Source organism: Oncorhynchus mykiss, chromosome 16, assembly GCF_013265735.2.
Source record: "Oncorhynchus mykiss isolate Arlee chromosome 16, USDA_OmykA_1.1, whole genome shotgun sequence".
NCBI lineage: Eukaryota > Metazoa > Chordata > Actinopteri > Salmoniformes > Salmonidae > Oncorhynchus > Oncorhynchus mykiss.
This window is the reverse complement of record NC_048580.1, coordinates 3,613,690-3,635,122: the sequence shown is the minus strand read 5'-3', so window position 1 is coordinate 3,635,122 and position 21,433 is coordinate 3,613,690.

The following is a 21,433-nucleotide window of genomic DNA, read 5'->3' as shown; positions in this document are numbered from 1 at the left end:
CACATGGGATATTCTACACGTTTTCACATGGGATATTCTACACGTTTTCACATGGGATATTCTACACGTTTTCACATGGGATATATTCTACACGTTTTCACATGGGATATTCTACACGTTTCCACATGGCATATTCTACACGTTTTCACATGGGATATTCTACACGTTTTCACATGGGATATTCTACACGTTTTCACATGGGATATTCTACACGTTTTCACATGGGATATTCTACACGTTTCCACATGGGATATTCTACACGTTTTCACATGGGATATTCTACAAGTTTTCACATGTGATATTCTACATGTTTTCACATGGGATATTCTACACGTTTTCACATGGGATATTCTACACGTTTTCACATGTGATATTCTACACGTTTTCACATGGGATATTCTATAAGTTTTCACATGGGATATTCTACACGTTTTCACATGGGATATTCTACAAGTTTTCACATGGGATATTCTACACGTTTTCACATGGGATATTCTACAAGTTTTCACATGGGATATTCTACACGTTTTCACATGGGATATTCTACACGTTTTCACATGGGATATTCTACATGTTTTCACATGGGATATTCTACCTGTTTTCACATGGGATAATCTACACATTTTCACATGGGATATTCTACACGTTTTCACATGGGATATTCTACATGTTTTCACATGGGATATTCTACCTGTTTTCACATGGGATATTCTACACGTTTTCACATGGGATATTCTACACGTTTTCACATGGGATATTCTACACGTTTCCACATGGCATATTCTACACGTTTTCACATGGGATATTCTACACGTTTTCACATGGGATATTCTACACGTTTTCACATGGGATATTCTACACATTTTCACATGGGATATTCTACACGTTTTCACATGGGATATTCTACACGTTTTCACATGGGATATTCTACACGTTTTCACATGGGATATTCTACATGTTTTCACATGGGATATTCTACACGTTTTCACATGGGATATTCTACACGTTTTCACATGGGATATTCTACACGTTTCCACATGGCATATTCTACACGTTTTCACATGGGATATTCTACACGTTTTCACATGGGATATTCTACACGTTTTCACATGGGATATTCTACACATTTTCACATGGGATATTCTACACGTTTTCACATGGGATATTCTACACGTTTTCACATGGGATATTCTACACGTTTTCACATGGGATATTCTACATGTTTTCACATGGGATATTCTACCTGTTTTCACATGGGATAATCTACACGTTTTCACATGGGATATTCTACACATTTTCACATGGGATATTCTACACGTTTTCACATGGGATATTCTACACGTTTTCACATGGGATATTCTACACGTTTTCACATGGGATATTCTACAAGTTTTCACGTGTGATATTCTACTTGTTTTCACATGGGATATTCTACACGTTTTCACATGGGATATTCTACACGTTTTCACATGGGATATTCTACACGTTTTCACATGGGATATTCTACACGTTTTCACATGGGATATATTCTACACGTTTTCACATGGGATATTCTACATGTTTCCACATGGCATATTCTACACGTTTTCACATGGGATATTCTACACGTTTTCACATGGGATATTCTACACGTTTTCACATGGGATATTCTACACGTTTTCACATGGGATATTCTACACGTTTCCACATGGGATATTCTACACGTTTTCACATGGGATATTCTACAAGTTTTCACATGTGATATTCTACATGTTTTCACATGGGATATTCTACACGTTTTCACATGGGATATTCTACACGTTTTCACATGTGATATTCTACACGTTTTCACATGGGATATTCTATAAGTTTTCACATGGGATATTCTACACGTTTTCACATGGGATATTCTACAAGTTTTCACATGGGATATTCTACACGTTTTCACATGGGATATTCTACAAGTTTTCACATGGGATATTCTACACGTTTTCACATGGGATATTCTACACGTTTTCACATGGGATATTCTACATGTTTTCACATGGGATATTCTACCTGTTTTCACATGGGATAATCTACACATTTTCACATGGGATATTCTACACGTTTTCACATGGGATATTCTACATGTTTTCACATGGGATATTCTACCTGTTTTCACATGGGATAATCTACACGTTTTCACATGGGATATTCTACAAGTTTTCACATGGGATATTCTACACGTTTTCACATGGGATATTCTACATGTTTTCACATGGGATATTCTACACGTTTTCACATGGGATATTCTACACGTTTTCACATGGGATATTCTACATGTTTTCACATGGGATATTCTACCTGTTTTCACATGGGATAATCTACACGTTTTCACATGTGATATTCTACAAGTTTTCACATGGGATATTCTACACGTTTTCACATGGGATATTCTACACGTTTTCACATGGGATATTCTACACGTTTTCACATGGGATATTCTACACGTTTCCACATGGCATATTCTACACGTTTTCACATGGGATATTCTACACGTTTTCACATGGGATATTCTACACGTTTTCACATGGGATATTCTACACGTTTTCACATGGGATATTCTACACGTTTTCACATGGGATATTCTACACGTTTCCACATGGGATATTCTACACGTTTTCACATGGGATATTCTACACGTTTTCACATGGGATATTCTACACGTTTTCACATGGAATATTCTACACGTTTTCACATGGGATATTCTACACGTTTTCACATGGGATATTCCACACGTTTTCACATGGGATATTCTACACGTTTTCACATTGGATATTCTACACGTTTTCACATGGGATATTCTACACGTTTTCACATGGGATATTCTACACGTTTTCACATGGGATATTCTATAAGTTTTCACATGGGATATTCTACACGTTTTCACATGGGATATTCTACAAGTTTTCACATAGGATATTCTACACGTTTTCACATGGGATATTCTACAAGTTTTCACATGGGATATTCTACACGTTTTCACATGGGATATTCTACACGTTTTCACATGGGATATTCTACATGTTTTCACATGGGATATTCTACCTGTTTTCACATGGGATAATCTACAGGTTTTCACATGGGATATTCTACACGTTTTCACATGGGATATTCTACATGTTTTCACATGGGATATTCTACCTGTTTTCACATGGGATAATCTACACGTTTTCACATGGGATATTCTACAAGTTTTCACATGGGATATTCTACACGTTTTCACATGGGATATTCTACATGTTTTCACATGGGATATTCTACACGTTTTCACATGGGATATTCTACACGTTTTCACATGGGATATTCTACATGTTTTCACATGGGATATTCTACCTGTTTTCACATGGGATAATCTACACGTTTTCACATGTGATATTCTACACGTTTTCACATGGGATATTCTACACGTTTTCACATGGGATATTCTACACGTTTTCACATGGGATATTCTACACGTTTTCACATGGGATATTCTACACGTTTTCACATGGGATATTCTACACGTTTTCACATGGGATATTCTACACGTTTTCACATGGGATATTCTACACGTTTTCACATGGGATAATCTACACGTTTTCACATGGGATATTCTACAAGTTTTCACATGGGATATTCTACACGTTTTCACATGGGATATTCTACACGTTTTCACATGGGATATTCTACACGTTTTCACATGGGATATTCTACACGTTTTCACATGGGATATTCTACATGTTTTCACATGGGATATTCTACCTGTTTTCACATGGGATAATCTACACGTTTTCACATGTGATATTCTACACGTTTTCACATGGGATATTCTACACGTTTTCACATGGGATATTCTACACGTTTTCACATGGGATATTCTACACGGTTTCACATGGGATATTCTACACGTTTTCACATGGGATATTCTACACGTTTTCACATGGGATATTCTACATGTTTTCACATGGGATATTCTACACATTTTCACATGGGATATTCTACACGTTTTCACATGGGATATTCTACACGTTTTCACATGGGATATTCTACACGTTTTCACATGGGATATTCTACATGTTTTCACATGGGATATTCTACCTGTTTTCACATGGGATAATCTACACGTTTTCACATGGGATATTCTACACGTTTTCACATGGGATATTCTACCTGTTTTCACATGGGATATTCTACACATTTTCACATGGGATATTCTACACGTTTTCACATGGGATATTCTACACGTTTTCACATGGGATATTCTACACGTTTTCACATGGGATATTCTACATGTTTTCACATGGGATATTCTACCTGTTTTCACATGGGATAATCTACACGTTTTCACATGGGATATTCTACACATTTTCACATGGGATATTCTACACGTTTTCACATGGGATATTCTACACGTTTTCACATGGGATATTCTACACGTTTTCACATGGGATATTCTACACGTTTTCACATGGGATATTCTACACGTTTTCACATGGGGTGGGGAGAATATTTTGCAGTTTTACAGCAAAATTCCTGCAATTCTACATACTTTGCCATGACTTATGCCACGTTAATAACACATCTGAGTGGCATCCAAAAAGGTAAACTTTTGACTCATCCGTCTAACGAACATTCTTCCAAGAGTCTTGATGATCATCCAGGTGCTTAAAGGCAAACTTAAGTAAACATTTCGGACGAGATGGGTCCCATTATGTCTGTCGAAAACCAAACACTGCATTCCACAGTAAGAATTCGCACACCAACGGTCAAGTATCTTGTTGGTAGTGTGATGGTTTGGGGATGTTTTGTTGCCTCGGGACCTGGACGACTTGCCTTAGAAGGAACCATGAATTCTGCTCTATTATCAGAGAATTCTACAGGAGAACGTCAGGCCATCCGTCTATGAACTGAAGCTGAAGTGCAGCTGGGTCACGCAGAAAGACAATGATCCAAACCACACAATCAAGACTACATGAAATTTGGTTAAAAATAAAAATAATGTGAAGTTTTGGACTGGTTTAGTCAAATCCAGGGGGGGAATTTGTAAATATTAGGTTTTGGTTGAAGATCTGATAACATTCAGTATCAAAAAGATGCAAAAACAGAGAAAATCAGGAAGGGGGCGAATACTATTTCACCGCAATGTATATTTAGAAACTCAGTCAAAACTCAGTCACTATGTTCAGGAACTCAGTCACTATGTTGAGGAACTCAGTTAAAACTCAGTCACTATGTTGAGGAACTCAGTCAAAACTCAGTCACTATGTTGAGGAACTCAGTCAAAACTCAGTCACTATGTTGAGGAACTCAGTTAAAACTCAGTCACTATGTTGAGGAACTCAGTCAAAACTCAGTCACTATGTTGAGGAACTCAGTCAAAACTCAGTCACTATGTTGAGGAACTCAGTTAAAACTCAGTCACTATGTTGAGGAACTCAGTCAAAACTCAGCCACTATGTTGAGGGACTCAGTTAAAACTGTCACTATGTTGAGCAACTCAGTTAAAACTCAGTCACTATGTTGGGGAACTCAGTTAAAACTCAGTCAAAACTCAGTCACTGTATATTGGAGAACTCAGTTAAAACTCAGTCACTACGTTGAGGAACTCAGTCACTGTATATTGGGGAACTCAGTCAAAACTCAGTCACTATGTTGAGGAACTCAGTTATAACTCAGTCACTATGTTGAGGAACTCAGTCAAAACTCAGTCACTATGTTGAGGAAATTAGTTAAAACTCAGTCACTATGTTGAGGAACTCAGTCAAAACTCAGTCACTATGTTGAGGAACTCTGTCAAAACTCAGCCACTATGTTGAGGAACTCAGTCACCATGTTGAGGAACTCAGTCACCATGTTGAGGAACTCAGTCACTATGTTGGGGAACTCAGTCAAAACTCAGTCACTATGTTGAGGGACTCAGTTAAAACTCAGTCACTATGTTGAGGAACTCAGTTAAAACTCAGTCACTATGTTGGGGATCTCAGTTAAAACTCAGTCAAAACTCAGTCACTGTATATTGGAGAACTCAGTTAAAACCCAGTCAAAACTCAGTCACTGTATATTGGAGAACTCAGTTAAAACTCAGTCACTATGTTGAGGAACTCAGTCAAAACTCAGTCACTATGTTGAGGAACTCAGTTAAAACTCAGTCACTATGTTGAGGAACTCAGTTAAAACTCAGTCACTATGTTGAGGAACTCAGTCACTGTACATTGGAGAACTCAGTTAAAACCCAGTCAAAACTCAGTCACTGTATATTGGAGTACTCAGTTAAAACTCAGTCACTATGTTGAGGAACTCAGTCAAAACTCAGTCACTATGTTGAGGAACTCAGTTAAAACTCAGTCACTATGTTGAGGAACTCAGTCAAAACTCAGTCACTATGTTGGGGAACTCAGTTAAAACTCAGTCAAAACTCAGTCACTGTATATTGGAGAACTCAGTTAAAACTCAGTCACTACGTTGAGGAACTCAGTCACTGTACATTGGGGAACTCAGTCAAAACTCAGTCACTGTATATTGGGGAACTCAGTCAAAACTCAGTCACTATGTTGAGGAACTCAGTTAAAACTCAGTCACTATGTTGAGGAACTCAGTTAAAACTCAGTCATTATGTTGAGGAACTCAGTCAAAACTCAGTCACTATGTTGAGGAACTCTGTCAAAACTCAGTCACTATGTTGAGGAACTCAGTCAAAACTCAGTCACTATGTTGGGGAACTCAGTTAAAACTCAGTCACTATGTTGAGGAACTCAGTCAAAACTCAGTCACTATGTTGAGGAACTCAGTTAAAACTCAGTCATTATGTTGAGGAACTCAGTCAAAACTCAGTCACTATGTTGAGGAACTCTGTCAAAACTCAGTCACTATTTTGAGGAACTCAGTCAAAACTCAGTCACTATGTTGGGGAACTCAGTTAAAACTCAGTCACTATGTTGAGGAACTCAGTCAAAACTCAGTCACCATGTTGAGGAACTCAGTTAAAACTCAGTCACTATGTTGAGGAACTCAGTCACTGTACATTGGAGAACTCAGTTAAAACCCAGTCAAAACTCAGTCACTGTATATTGGAGAACTCAGTTAAAACTCAGTCACTATGTTGAGGAACTCAGTCAAAACTCAGTCACTATGTTGAGGAACTCAGTCACTGTACATTGGAGAACTCAGTTAAAACTCAGTCACCATGTTGAGGAACTCAGTTAAAACTCAGTCACTATGTTGAGGAACTCAGTCACTGTACATTGGAGAACTCAGTTAAAACCCAGTCAAAACTCAGTCACTGTATATTGGAGAACTCAGTTAAAACTCAGTCACTATGTTGAGGAACTCAGTCAAAACTCAGTCACTATGTAGAGGAACTCAGTTAAAACTCAGTCACTATGTTGAGGAACTCAGTCAAAACTCAGTCACTATGTTGAGGAACTCTGTCAAAACTCAGCCACTATGTTGAGGAACTCAGTCACCATGTTGAGGAACTCAGTCAAAACTCAGTCACTATGTAGAGGAACTCAGTTAAAACTCAGTCACTATGTTGAGGAACTCAGTCAAAACTCAGTCACTATGTTGGGGAACTCAGTCAAAACTCAGTCACTATGTTGAGGGACTCAGTTAAAACTCAGTCACTATGTTGAGGAACTCAGTTAAAACTCAGTCACTATGTTGGGGAACTCAGTTAAAACTCAGTCAAAACTCAGTCACTGTATATTGGAGAACTCAGTTAAAACCCAGTCAAAACTCAGTCACTGTATATTGGAGAACTCAGTTAAAACTCAGTCACTATGTTGAGGAACTCAGTTAAAACTCAGTCACTATGTTGAGGAACTCAGTCCCTGTACATTGGAGAACTCAGTCATAACTCAGTCACTATGTTGGGGAACTCAGTCCCTGTACATTGGAGAACTCAGTCATAACTCAGTCACTATGTTGGGGAACTCAGTCCCTGTACATTGGGTAATCAGTTGGGGTCTCAACTTACTGTTGATATTATATTATTACTATTATTGTTGTTGTTTTTTTGTGCGAAAAAAAAGGTGACTGAGGGCCCGGACCTCGTATTTAACTACTGGAGGGCTAGATGGACTACTCATGCAGTAAATGAGTACAATAACAAAGCATGTGCTGTTGACACACACACACACGCAGTTCAATGTCACCAGTTAAGGTTGGTAGTTGCTATCAAGAGGTCATGAGGAATAATACTTGAATCTGTGTTTCGTTTTTCACCAGTAATGAGCGGTCTGACCTTAAAAAAATACCATGAGATTGATTAACTTGTCTTGGATTGTTTATAAACCCTTTACTCTGACCACAGACACATGCATACACACACACACACACACACACACACACACACACACACACACACACACACACACACACACACACACACACACACACATACACACCCTTAACTCTGACCACAGACGCATGCATACACACACACACAAAAACACACACACACACCCTTAACTCTGACCACAGACGCATGCATACACACACACACACACACACACACACACACACACACACACACACCCTTAACTCTGACCACAGACGCATGCATACACACACAAACACACACACACCCTTAACTCTGACCACGGATACACGCATGCACACACACATACCCCCCCCCCCCCCCCCCCCACACACACACACCCTGAACTCTGACCATGGATACACACACACACACACACACACACACACACACACACATACACACACACACACACACACACACACACACCCTTAACTCTGACCACAGACGCATGCATACACACACACACACACACACACCCTGAACTATGACCATGGATACACACACACACACACACACACACACACACAGGCACACGCACTCTTAACTCTGACCACATATTACTAATGAAGACAGGGTCAACTGTTAGCTATAAGAGCCATTCCCGACTCACTGAAATAATGTCCCTTCCGTCTTTACATAAATACCGATTCCCCTTGAGGCGAAACATTGTCCGATCAATAGCCATGACTAATCACTAACCTGTCAAACACGCACAGCAACTTTTAGGATGAGCCCCAAATGGCACCCTATTCCCTACATAGTGCACTACTTTAGACCAGAGCCCTATGGAACCCTATTCCCTATATAGTGCACTACTTTAGACCAGAGCCCTATGGAACCCTATTCCCTATATAGTGCACTACTTTAGACCAGAGCCCTATGGAACCCTATTCCCTATATAGTGCACTACTTTAGACCAGAGCCCTATGAAACCCTATTCCCTATATATAGTGCACTACTTTAGACCAGAGCCCTATAGAACCCTATTCCCTATATATAGTGCACTACTTTAGACCAGAGCCATATAGAACCCTATTCCCTATATATAGTGCACTACTTTAGACCAGAGCCATATAGAACCCTATTCCCTATATATAGTGCACTACTTTAGACCAGAGCCCTATAGAACCCTATTCCCTATATATAGTGCACTACTTTAGACCAGATCCCTATAGAACCCTATTCCCTATATATAGTGCACTACTTTAGACCAGAGCCCTATAGAACCCTATTCCCTATATATAGTGCACTACTTTAGACCAGAGCCCAATGAAACCCTATTCCCTATATAGTGCACTACTTTAGACCAGAGCCCTATAGAACCCTATTCCATATTTATTGCACTACTGATGAACGTAGTTAATAGGGAGTCCTATATAGGGAATAGGGTGCCATTGGTTTGCATATTGGGAGTTCTATATTAAAACTGTGATACATGTAGTCCGTGGGTGTTTCCTCATTTGGCTGTAAATCATGACGTTGTGGAATTAAATGTGGTCTATTTCACACTCTTTGTGGCACACTACCCACTAAGATGCTGTCCTCCTTTCTGTTTTTAGTTGCATATTTCTTCAAGCTTTTCACCCTTTTCACCCTTTTCACCCTTTTCACCCTTTTCACCCTTTTCACCCTTTTCACCCTATCATCATTTTGTTCACTGCTTTTGGATAACAGAGCCTGGCAATTAAATAGAGAAAGAGATTTTTTTTTAAAAGTGTAAAAAATGAGTCTGCTACTTAAACGGAAGGAATTCTAGACATGTACTTCTGAAAAGATCTTGATTTGCTTTGAAAACACAACAATGGGGAAATACCTTTCCCCCCCACTCTCTCTCTGTGTCTCTCTCTCTCTCTCTCTCTGTGTCTCTCTCTGTCTCTCTCTCTGTCTCTCTCTCTCTCTCTCTCTCTCTCTCTCTGTCTCTCTCTCTGTCTCTCTCTCTGTCTCTCTCTGTCTCTCTCTCTGTCTCTCTCTGTCTCTCTCTTTGTCTCTCTCTCTCTCTCTCTCTCTCTCTCTCTCTGCTCTCTCTCTCTCTCTCTCTCTCTCTGCTCTCTCTCTCTCTTTCTCTCTCTCTCTTTCTCTCTCTCTCTCTTTCTTTCCCCCCACTCTCTCTCTCTGTTCTCTCTCTCTTTCTCTCTCTCTCTCTCTGCTCTCTCTCTGCTCTCTCTCTCTGTCTATCTCTCTCTCTCTCTGCTCTCTCTCTCTCTCTCTCTCTCTCTCTCTCTCTCTTTCTTTCCCCCCACTCTCTCTCTGCTCTCTCTCTCTTTCTCTCTGCTCTCTCTGTCTCTCCCTCTGTCTCTCTGTGCACTGCTCTCTCTCTCTCTCTCTCTCTCTCTCTCTCTCTCTCTCTCTTTCTTTCCCCCCACTCTCTCTCTCTGCTCTCTCTCTCTCTGCTTTCTCTCTCTTTCTCTCTGCTCTCTCTCTCTCTCTCTCTCTCTCTGTCTATCTCTCTGTATCTCTGTGCACTGCTCTCTCTCTCTCTCTCTCTCTGTCACTCTCTCTCTCTCTCTGCTCTCTTTCTCTCTCTCTCTCTGCTCTCTCTCTCTTTCTCTCTGCTCTCTCTCTCTCTCTCTCTCTCTCTGTCTATCTCTCTGTCTCTCTGTGCACTGCTCTCTCTCTCTCTCTGTCACTCTCTCTCTCTCTCTGCTCTCTTTCTCTCTCTCTCTGCTCTCTCTCTCTTTCTCTCTGCTCTCTCTCTGTCTCTCTCTGCTCTCTCGCTCTCTCTCTCTCTCTCTGTCTCTCTGCTCTCTCTCTCTCTCTCTCTCTCTGTCTCTCTCTCTGTCTCTCTGTCTCTGTCTCTCACTCTCTCTCTCTGTCTCTCTATCTGTCTCTCTCTCTCTCTCTCTCTCTCTCTCTCTCTCCCTCCTGACCCCACGCCTGCCTCTGTCAGCCTGGGCTATTCCCTCTCTCTGCTCTCTCTCTCTTTCTCTCTGCTCTCTCTCTGTCTCTCTCTGCTCTCTCTCTCTCTCTCTCTCTCTCTCTCTCTCAAATTCAAGCTGCTTTATTGGCATGAAAAACATTGTGTCAATATTGCCAAAGCAACAATGTATACAATATACATTGTAACAAAATTGTAAATGATAGCAAATAATAATATAAAATGGTAGTAAATAATAATAAAAAAATAAATACAATAAAATGGTAACAGTCTACAGTAAACATTAATAATTATAGTAATAACAATAATAGTAATAATAAGTAAGTTACTGTTTACTATGCAGATGTTATTATTCAGTGTCCCTCAGGCTATGGCAGGAAAATACATATTTGGCTGCAAGAGGAGCCATTGCTCCTTCGCCCATGAGTATTCTTAGTTTTTCCTCTGGGTTCAATTTGTAAAAATGTGGAATATATGTAGTCATTTCTGTGAATAATGAATCTCTTTGTGAGGAATATTTTTCACAGTAAAGGAGAAAGTGCATCTCTGTCTCTACCTCCCCTGTCATGCAGTGACCACATACACGCTCCTCTTTGGGTAGCCATGTCTTTTTATGTCTGCCGGTTTCTATTGCCAATCGGTGGTCACTCAGCCTGTACTTGGTAAGGATCTGTCTCTGCTTCGTATCTCTGACAGAGTAGAGATAATCAGCCAATTCATATTCTCTGTTTAGGGTCAGATAGCAATTTAGTCGGCTTTGGGATTTTGTTTCGTTTTTCCAGTATTGTAAGTATGATTCCTTTGATTGGTTCATGATTTTGTTTATTGGAATTCTTTCTTTTGAAGCAGTGCTGGTGTCAGCTTGATTGGTGAGGTCCAACACCAGCTGACTGAGAGGGCTCGTTTCTGGGCTCAGCTCTTGGGCTTGAAGTGCTTTAAATTGCAGACTCGAATTTGGACTTGAATTTAGATGTAGCCAAAATTTTAATGATCTTTTCTGTATTTTCATTATTACTGGAAAACGGCCCAATTCTGCCCTACATGCATTAGTTGGTGTATTTCTCTGGACTTGTAGAATTTTCCGACAGAATTCTGCATGTAGGGTTTCAATTGGATGTTTGTCCCACATTTTAAAATCCAGTTTATTGAGTGGCCCCCAAACCTCACTTCCATAAAGTGCTATTGGTAGGATTACACTGTCAAATATTTTAGTCCAAATTCTAATTGGGATGTTGATTTTGAATAATTTCATTTTTATTGCATACATTGCTCTGCGGGCTTTTTCTTTGAGTGCCTTCACTGCCATATTAAAGTTTCCCGATGCAGATATGGTCAGACCAAGGTAGGTGTAATTTTTTGTGTGTTCAATTAAGGTGTTGTTCAGGGTGAATTTACATTTTTGTTTCTGACATCTGGGTTTTTTTTTGGAAAATCATGATTTTAGTTTTTTGGAAATTTACTGCCAGGGCCCAATTATGGCAATATTGCTCCAGAATATTAATGTTTTGTTGAAGACCTTCTTTGGTTGGTGATAGAAGTACCAAGTCATCAGCATATAGCAGGTATTTCACCTCTGTGTCAAATAGTGTGAGTCCTGGGGCTGGAGATTGGTCCAACATGTCTGCTAATTCATTGATATAAATGTTGAAAAGATTTGGACTCAAATTGCAGCCTTGTCTCACACCTCGACATTGTGAAAAAAATTCTGTTCTTTGGTTTTTGATTTTTATTGCACACTTGTTTTCTGTGTACATACATTTTATTAAGTCATACACCTTACCACCAAGCCCACTTTGTAGAATTTTGTAGAATAGCCCTTCGTGCCAAATCGAATCAAATGCTTTTTTAAAGTCAATAAAGCAAGCAAAGATTTTGCCCTCTTTTTTTTGGTGGACGTGTTTATTAATTAGTGTGTGTAAGGTGTATATATGGTCAGTAGTGCGATGGTTAGGGAGAAAGCCAATTTGACATTTACTTATTACATTTTTTTCTTGAAGAAAGGTTTGAATTCTTGAATTCAAAATGCTACAGAAAATCTTTCCCAAATTACTGTTGACGCAAATTCCCCTGTAATTATTGGGGTCTGATTTGTCTCCACTTTTGTGGATAGGGGAGATGAGCCCCTGGTTCCAGACATCAGGGAAGCAGCCAGAAGTTAAAACCATGTTGAACAATTTAAGCACAGCATTTTGCAACTCAGGTGTGCTGTTTTTCAGCATTTCATTTCTGATGTTGTCTACACCACAAGCCTTTTTTGATTTAATAGATTTTAGCTTTTCATTTAGTTCTTGTTGGGTTATTGGGTAATCTAATGGATTTTGGTTGTTTTTAATGACTGATTCCAGGATGTTCAATTTTTCTTTAATTTCTAATTGGTTCTGGTTTAAGTCTTTTTGTGGGATGTTTTTGTATAGATTATCAAAGTAAGTTTTCCAAATTCCTACATCTTGTATGGCTAATTCTTGTGGCTTTGTTGTGCTTAAATTGTTCCACATGTCCCAGAACTGATTTTGGTCAATTGCGTTTTCAATTTCATCAAGTGTCTTGTTGGTATAATTCAATTTCTTGCATTTCAGTGTTTGTTTATACTGTTTCAGAGTTTCGAAGTATTCATATCGTAGCTCTGGGTTGTTTTGCTGCTTATGTTTTTTGTTTGACATTTGTCTTAGGTGTTTTCTAATTGTTTTACATTCATTATCAAACCATTTGTCAGTAACATTTTGATTTTTGCTTCTGATGTTGCATCGCTTTGGTTTTCTCAAATTTGCTTTTGATGCTGCTTTTTGGAATATGCAGTTGATGTTTTGGGTAGCTGAATTGACACCATCTTTATTGTTTTGGTACTGTGAGTTATTGAAAAACTGTATAGAGTTCATCATTTCATTTGAGTTCAATGTTTCAATGAACGCCTCTGCACTGTTTGGAGCCCATCTGAACGATTGGTTTATGTTGTAAAGTTTATTGGGCTGTTTTTTTGAATGAATATTGCCGGTTAATTTCTTCAGAAACACGTTGATCTGACTGTGATCTGACAATGGTGTCTGTGGTCTGACAGTGAATGCACTAATGGAGGAGGGGTCAATGTCAGTGATGGCATAATCGACTACACTTGTCCCAAGAGCTGAGCAGTAAGTAAACTGACCTAAAGAGTCCCCTCTGATTCTACCATTAAGCATGTACAGGCCTAAGGCTCGACAGAGATGTACTAACTCTTTTCCATTTTTGTTCAGTATTTGGTCAGGACTGTTTCTATTATTTATAATAGGGCTACTGTACAAGGAGGGGTGTCCAAATATGTGGTGGTTACCTCCCGCATCAGTGTAGTCAGGCTCAGAACCTGTTCTTGCATTGAAATCTCCACAAAGAAGCACTTTACCCTGCGCCTGAAATGTAATGATTTCTGTCTGGAGATTGTCAAAAAACTGATCATCATAATATGATGAATCTGAAGGAGGAGCATAAGCTGCACATATGTATACATCATTGTCACAATAGATTGTACCTTTGTTAAGTTTTAGCCAAATGTGAGTGGTACCTTTTTTCATTTCATTCAGTGCTAAGTCCTGCTTATGCCAAATGATGATTCCACCTGAGTCTCGGCCCCGTTTAACATTTTTATGTTTGATTGATGGTAGTAAACTTTCTCTATAGCCTGAGGGACACTGAGTATCTATGTCTCCACGACACCATGTTTCCAGTAGGATTATGATGTCCTGTCCCTTGATGTTTTTAATCAATTCTGGATTAGTTGTTTTATAACCAAAATGTGAAGAGTATAGGCCCTGGATATTCCAAGAGCTGATAGTTAATGATCTCATTTATAATAAGTGATATTCACTGGTTTGAGTAAAGTACATCGAAAAAAAAAAAAAAAAAAAATATGTATATATACACATATACATATATATACATACATATATACACATATACATACATATATACATACACATACATATATATATACATATATACATACATACACATACACATACATACACATATATACATACACATACATATACACACATACATACATACATACATACATACACACACACACACACACACACACACACACACACATACATACATACATACATATATATATACATATATATACACATACATATATATATATATATATATATATATATATATATATACACACATACATGCACATACACATATACACACATACATACATACATACACACACACGCGCACACACACACACACACACACACACACACCATTACATATAATAATTATTATAATACCGGTGTCAATACATTTAGGAATATTTGTAAACAAATGAATAAGAATGGAATAAGATTGCATTGTACTTATGTTATGTGCAATCTGCAACCCTGTGTGTTTGTGTGTGTGTGTGTGCGCGTGCGTGCCCGTGTGTGAATTAAAGGGACTGTCTAGCTCAGTAGTCTGCATATTAGTTGCAGTAGTTGGCGCACCTCTCCTATCTCTGATTGTTCTAGGGGTCTTCTGCCAGAGGTTACCTCAGCATATGTAGGCTGACGATCTAATTGATACATGGTGTGGACTGCATCATGTGGTCTACTTCCCTGAAGGGCAGTGTTCTGACCGACCCTGGAGTAGTGGTCAGAGCTGTGTTGTGATGGGCTGGGTCTAGTAGAGCTGTGTTGTGATGGGACAGGTCTAGTAGAGCTGTGTTGTGATGGGCCGGGTCTAGTAGAGCTGCGTTGTGATGGGCCGGGTCTAGTAGAGCTGTGTTGTGATGGGCCGGGTCTAGTAGAGCTGTGTTGTGATGGGCCGGGTCTAGTAGAGCTTTGTTGTGATGGGCCAGGTCTAGTAGAGCTGTGTTGTGATGGGCCAGGTCTAGTAGAGCTGTGTTGTGATGGGCCAGGTCTAGTAGAGCTTTGTTGTGATGGGCCAGGTCTAGTAGAGCTGTGTTGTGATGGGCCGGGTCTAGTAGAGCTGTGCTGTGTTGGGCCTGGTCTAGTAGAGCTGTGCTGTGTTGGGCCTGGTCTAGTAGAGCTGTGCTGTAATAAGCCATGTCTGGCTCTTTTCTCCTCGGGATGGTGGAGGTACTGTTGTTTCAGAAGGTGGGGCGGGGGACCTTTGTTGCTGGGGTGATGGGTGTGTGGGTCCCTGCCAAGTGTTGCATCTTTTAGGTCCTTGGCAAAGGTTCTGATACTGTCCTGATCAAGATGTATATTATCATATAAGTGTTGACATGTCAGAGTGGGGTGGTGAGCCGTTCTGACGTTGAGCAGTGAGGCACAGTCCACAGTGATCTGTTGATTTATTTTGTCGATCAACTTTTCTGGGAAGTCTTTTCTTGGTAGGAGGGTGGACACAACTATATTGGTTGTTGGGAACATAGCCTGTGCCCGTTCTGCCACTCTTCTCACTGCCCCAGATACATTTTCACCTTTGGCATGAAGGTCGTTTGTGCCAGTGTGGATGATGATGTTGTCAGGGGTGTCAATCCTGGTCTGACTGAGTAGCTGCATTGCACTCTCAGTTGTAGGACACCAGAACTTATACACCTGGTGTCTAGGGAATAATCTTTCCTGGACTAAGAACTTCCCATTTGAATCAATTAGAATTGCAGTTGTGGGTGATTGTCTGAGTGGAGCAGACTGGGAGGCTGGTATTCTGACCTGGGCTGGAGCAGACTGGGAGGCTGGTAGGTTAACCTGGGCTGGAGCAGACTGGGAGGCTGGTATTCTGACCTGGGCTGGAGCGGACTGGGAGGCTGGTAGGTTGACCTGGGCTGGAGCAGACTGGGAGGCTGGTAGGTTAACCTGGGCTGGAGCAGACTGGGAGGCTGGTATTCTGACCTGGGCTGGAGCAGACTGGGAGGCTGGTAGGTTGACCTGGGCTGGAGCAGACTGAGAGGCTGGTAGGTTGACCTGGGCTGGAGCAGACTGGTAGGCTGGTGCAGTGTCATCCGGCTGTGTAGTGGAGGCCATGCTGGTCTCAGGTTCTGCTTGTGTTGTACCAAGCTGGTGGACATGTTTTCTAGATGCAGAGGACACAATGACTCTCTGCCGGTTGAGGGTGTCAATGTACCTCTCTTTTTGTTCGAGCTCCTTTCTAGTTGTGCTCAGATGGTCTCTGAGGTCATCATTTGTCTGACTCAGCTTGTCCATTCTGCTTTCTAATTTAGCTATGGATGCTCTGCTCTCCTCCCTGAACTGTTTCATCTCTTCTTTGAGTTTCTGGACAGTGTCCTCCTCTTGAAGCTTCTTCTCTCTGAGTTCTATGACCTCAGCTTCGACTAGAGAGAGGGTGTTGTGGAAACGTTGCATAGCAGGTGTTCTTATTGAAATTGTCATGTCCTTGACTCTGTCTGCTGCAGGTGAGGTAGGTAAAGGGACGTTGAGGGCTTCCTGCTGGGTCACAGAGACCATTGGGGTCTGCTTTTCTCCATCTCCCTCCTTGACTTTTTCCTCATTTTCTGAGATGATGTCAGCGTCTTCTTTTAGGGTAGCAAACCTATTCTCAAAAGCCTGGAGGCTTGAATCATTGCCTTGTATCAATACAGTTCCATTATTATATAAGTTTACTGTTTGATATGTGTTGCTCTGGTCAGCTTCTTCAAAAATGCTGATCTGACATCTTTGGCTGATGCCCCTCTTTTTTGAGAAAGGGAAATGGTTGCAAATAACCTTTTTCCATATGTTCCCTCGATTGGTATTAAAAATTAAATTTGCTCTTGTTTTGTAACTGGCTCTCTAAAGACCTGCCTCTGTCAGCCTGGGTGACTCCCTCTCTCTGCTCTCTAAAGACCTACCTCTGTCAGCCTGGGTGATTCCCTATCTCTGCTCTCTAAAGATCTGCCTCTGTCAGCCTGGGTGACTCCCTCTCTCTGCTCTCTAAAGACCTACCTCTGTCAGCCTGAGTGACTCCCTCTCTCTGCTATCTAAAGACCTGCCTCTGTCAGCCTGGGTGATTCCCTCTCTCTGCTCTCTAAAGACCTGCCTCTGTCAGCCTGGGTGACTCCCTCTCTCTGCTCTCTAAAGACCTGCCTCTGTCAGCCTGGGTGACTCCCTCTCTCTGCTCTCTAAAGACCTGCCTCTGTCAGCCTGGGTTGACTCCCTCTCTCTGCTCTCTAAAGACCTACCTCTGTCAGCCTGGGTTGACTCCCTCTCTCTGCTCTCTAAAGACCTACCTCTGTCAGCCTGGGTGACTCCCTCTCTCTGCTCTCTAAAGACCTGCCTCTGTCAGCCTGGGTTGACTCCCTCTCTCTGCTCTCTAAAGACCTACCTCTGTCAGCCTGGGTGACTCCCTCTCTCTGCTCTCTAAAGACCTACCTCTGTCAGCCTGGGTGACTCCCTCTCTCTGCTCTCTAAAGACCTACCTCTGTCAGCCTGGGTGACTCCCTCTCTCTGCTCTCTAAAGACCTAATGGGACAATGAATAAAATGCTGATCCTTTGAACTTTTGTTGTCATTCTTTTTCCTTTTCCTCCCTCATGCATATCATGTCTCTCTCTCCCTCCCTCCCTGCCTCCTTCCCCTCTGACCAAACAATAGATCCGTTTCCAGTGAAAACACTGCATTCTACTGTAGCTAGAGAATGAAACAAATCAATCTTATAATGGTTTACTTGTGCTACAGATAAGAGTGTCTGGTCTGGATGAATGGATGTAAATGTTACTGGGCTGTGGGTCTATGCTGGATCACTGTTCCAGGTCTCTACAATCTGATACAGCTTCGGTCAGGACTCCGGGTCGTTGTACTGCTCGGTCGTCAAATGGATGCAGAGAAATAGACTCACAATCACTGGAAACATTCATCAGAGACTTGGTTAAATATATCAAGCTGGACGGTCTGTCCCTAACTCCAACTGCTGTTTTACTGCAGCAGTCTGTATGATACCATCCAGAATGATCATACTACGTAGTCTCTCTCTCTCTCTCTCTCTCTCTCTCTCTCTCTCTCTCTCTCTCTCTCTCTCTCTCTCTCTCTATCCATCTCTCTCTATCCCTCTCTCTCTCTCTCTCCCCCTCTCTCTCTCTCTATCCATCTCTCTCTCTCTCTCTCTCTCTCTCTCTCTCTCTCTCTCTCTCTCTCTGTCTCTCAAATTCAAATTCAAGCTGCTTTATTGGCATGAAAAACATTGTGTCAATATTGCCAAAGCAACAATGTACACAATATACATTGTAACAAAATTGTAAATGATAGCAAATAATAATATAAAATGGTAGTAAATAATAATACAAAATTAAATACAAAAATAATAACAATAAAATGGTAACAGTCTACAGTAAACATTAATAATTATAGTAATAACAATAATAGTAATAATAAGTAAGTTACTGTTTACTATGCAGATGTTATTATTCAGTGTCCCTCAGGCTATGGCAGGAAAATACATATTTGGCTGCAAGAGGAGCCATTGCTCCTTCGCCCATGAGTATTCTTAGTTTTTCCTCTGGGTTCAATTTGTAAAAATTTGGAATATATGTAGTCATTTCTGTGAATAATGAATCTCTCTGTGAGGAATATTTATCACAGTAAAGGAGAAAGTGCATCTCTGTCTTTACCTCCCCTGTCATGCAGTGACCACATACACGCTCCTCTTTGGGTAGCCATGTCTTTTTATGTCTGCCGGTTTCTATTGCCAATCGGTGGTCACTCAGCCTGTACTTGGTAAGGATCTGTCTCTGCTTCGTATCTCTGACAGAGTAGAGATAATCAGCCAATTCATATTCTCTGTTTAGGGTCAGATAGCAATTTAGTCGGCTTTGGGATTTTGTTTCGTTTTTCCAGTATTGTAAATATGATTCCTTTGATTGGTTCATGATTTTGTTTATTGGAATTCTTTCTTTTGAAGCAGTGCTGGTGTCAGCTTGGATGGTGAGGTCCAACACCAGCTGACTGAGAGGGCCCTCTCTCTCTCTCTCTCTCTCTCCTTCTATCCCTCTCTCAATTCAATTCAATTCAATTCAAGGGCTTTATTGGCATGGGAAACATGTGTTAACATTGCCAAAGCAAGTGAGGTAGACAACATACAAAGTGAAAATATAAAGTGAAAAACAACAAAAATTAACAGTAAACATTACACATACAGAGGTTTCAAAACAGTAAAGACATAACAAATGTCATATTATATATATATATACAGTGTTTTAACAATGTACAAATGGTTAAAGGACACAAGATAAAATAAATAAGCATAAATATGGGTTGTATTTACAATGGTGTGTGTTCTTCACTGGTTGCCCTTTTCTCTCTCTCTCTATCCCTCTCTCTCTCTATCCCTCTCTCTCCCTCTCTCTCTCTCTCTATCTATCCCTCTCTCTCTCTCTATCCCTCTCTCTATCTCTCTCACACATATTTCTCTCTTTCCCTCTGTATCTCTCTGTCTGTCTTCCTCTGTCTCTCTGTCTCTCTCTGTCTCTGTCTACCTCTGTCTCTCTCTGTCTCTCTGTCTGTCTTCCTCTGTCTCTCTGTCTACCTCTGTCTCTCTGTCTCTCTAATTGTCTTTCTCTCTGTCTGTCTTCCTCTGTCTCTCTGTCTCTCTAATTGTCTTTCTCTCTGTCTGTCTTACTCTGTCTCGCTGTCTCTCTAATATTCTTTCTGTCTTCCTCTGTCTCTCTGTCTCTCTAATTGTGTTTCTCTCTGTCTTCCTCTGTCTCTCTGTCTCTCTAATTGTCTTTCTCTCTGTCTTCCTCTGTCTCTCTGTCTTCCTCTGTCTCTCTGTCTCTCTAATGGTCTTCCTCTCTGTCTTCCTCTGTCTCTCTGTCTCTCTAATTGTCTTTCTCTCTGTCTCTGTCTACCTCTGTCTCTCTGTCTCTCTAATGGTCTTCCTCTCTGTCTTCCTCTGTCTCTCTGTCTTCCTCTGTCTCTCTAATTGTCTTTCTCTCTGTCTCTTTCTTCCTCTCTGTCTTCCTCTGTCTCTCTTTCTCTCTCTGTCTTCCTCTGTCTCTCTGTCTCTCTGTCTCTCTCTGTGTTCCTCTGTCTCTCTGTCTTCATCTGTCTCCCTGTCTCTCTGTCTCTCTGTCTCTCTGTCTCTCTTTCTTCCTCTGTCTTCCTTTCCTTCTGTCTCTCTGTCTGTCTCTCACTGTCTCTCTCTTTCTCGCTGTCTCTCAATTCAATTCAAGGGGCTTTATTGGCATAGAAAACATATGTTAACATTGCCAAAGCAAGTGAAGTAGATAAGTCTACACTCTGTAGCTCCACAGTGCACCACACATGTCTGTCTCCACCCAAACTAGAAAATCACTCCAGAAACTCCCACTGCAGG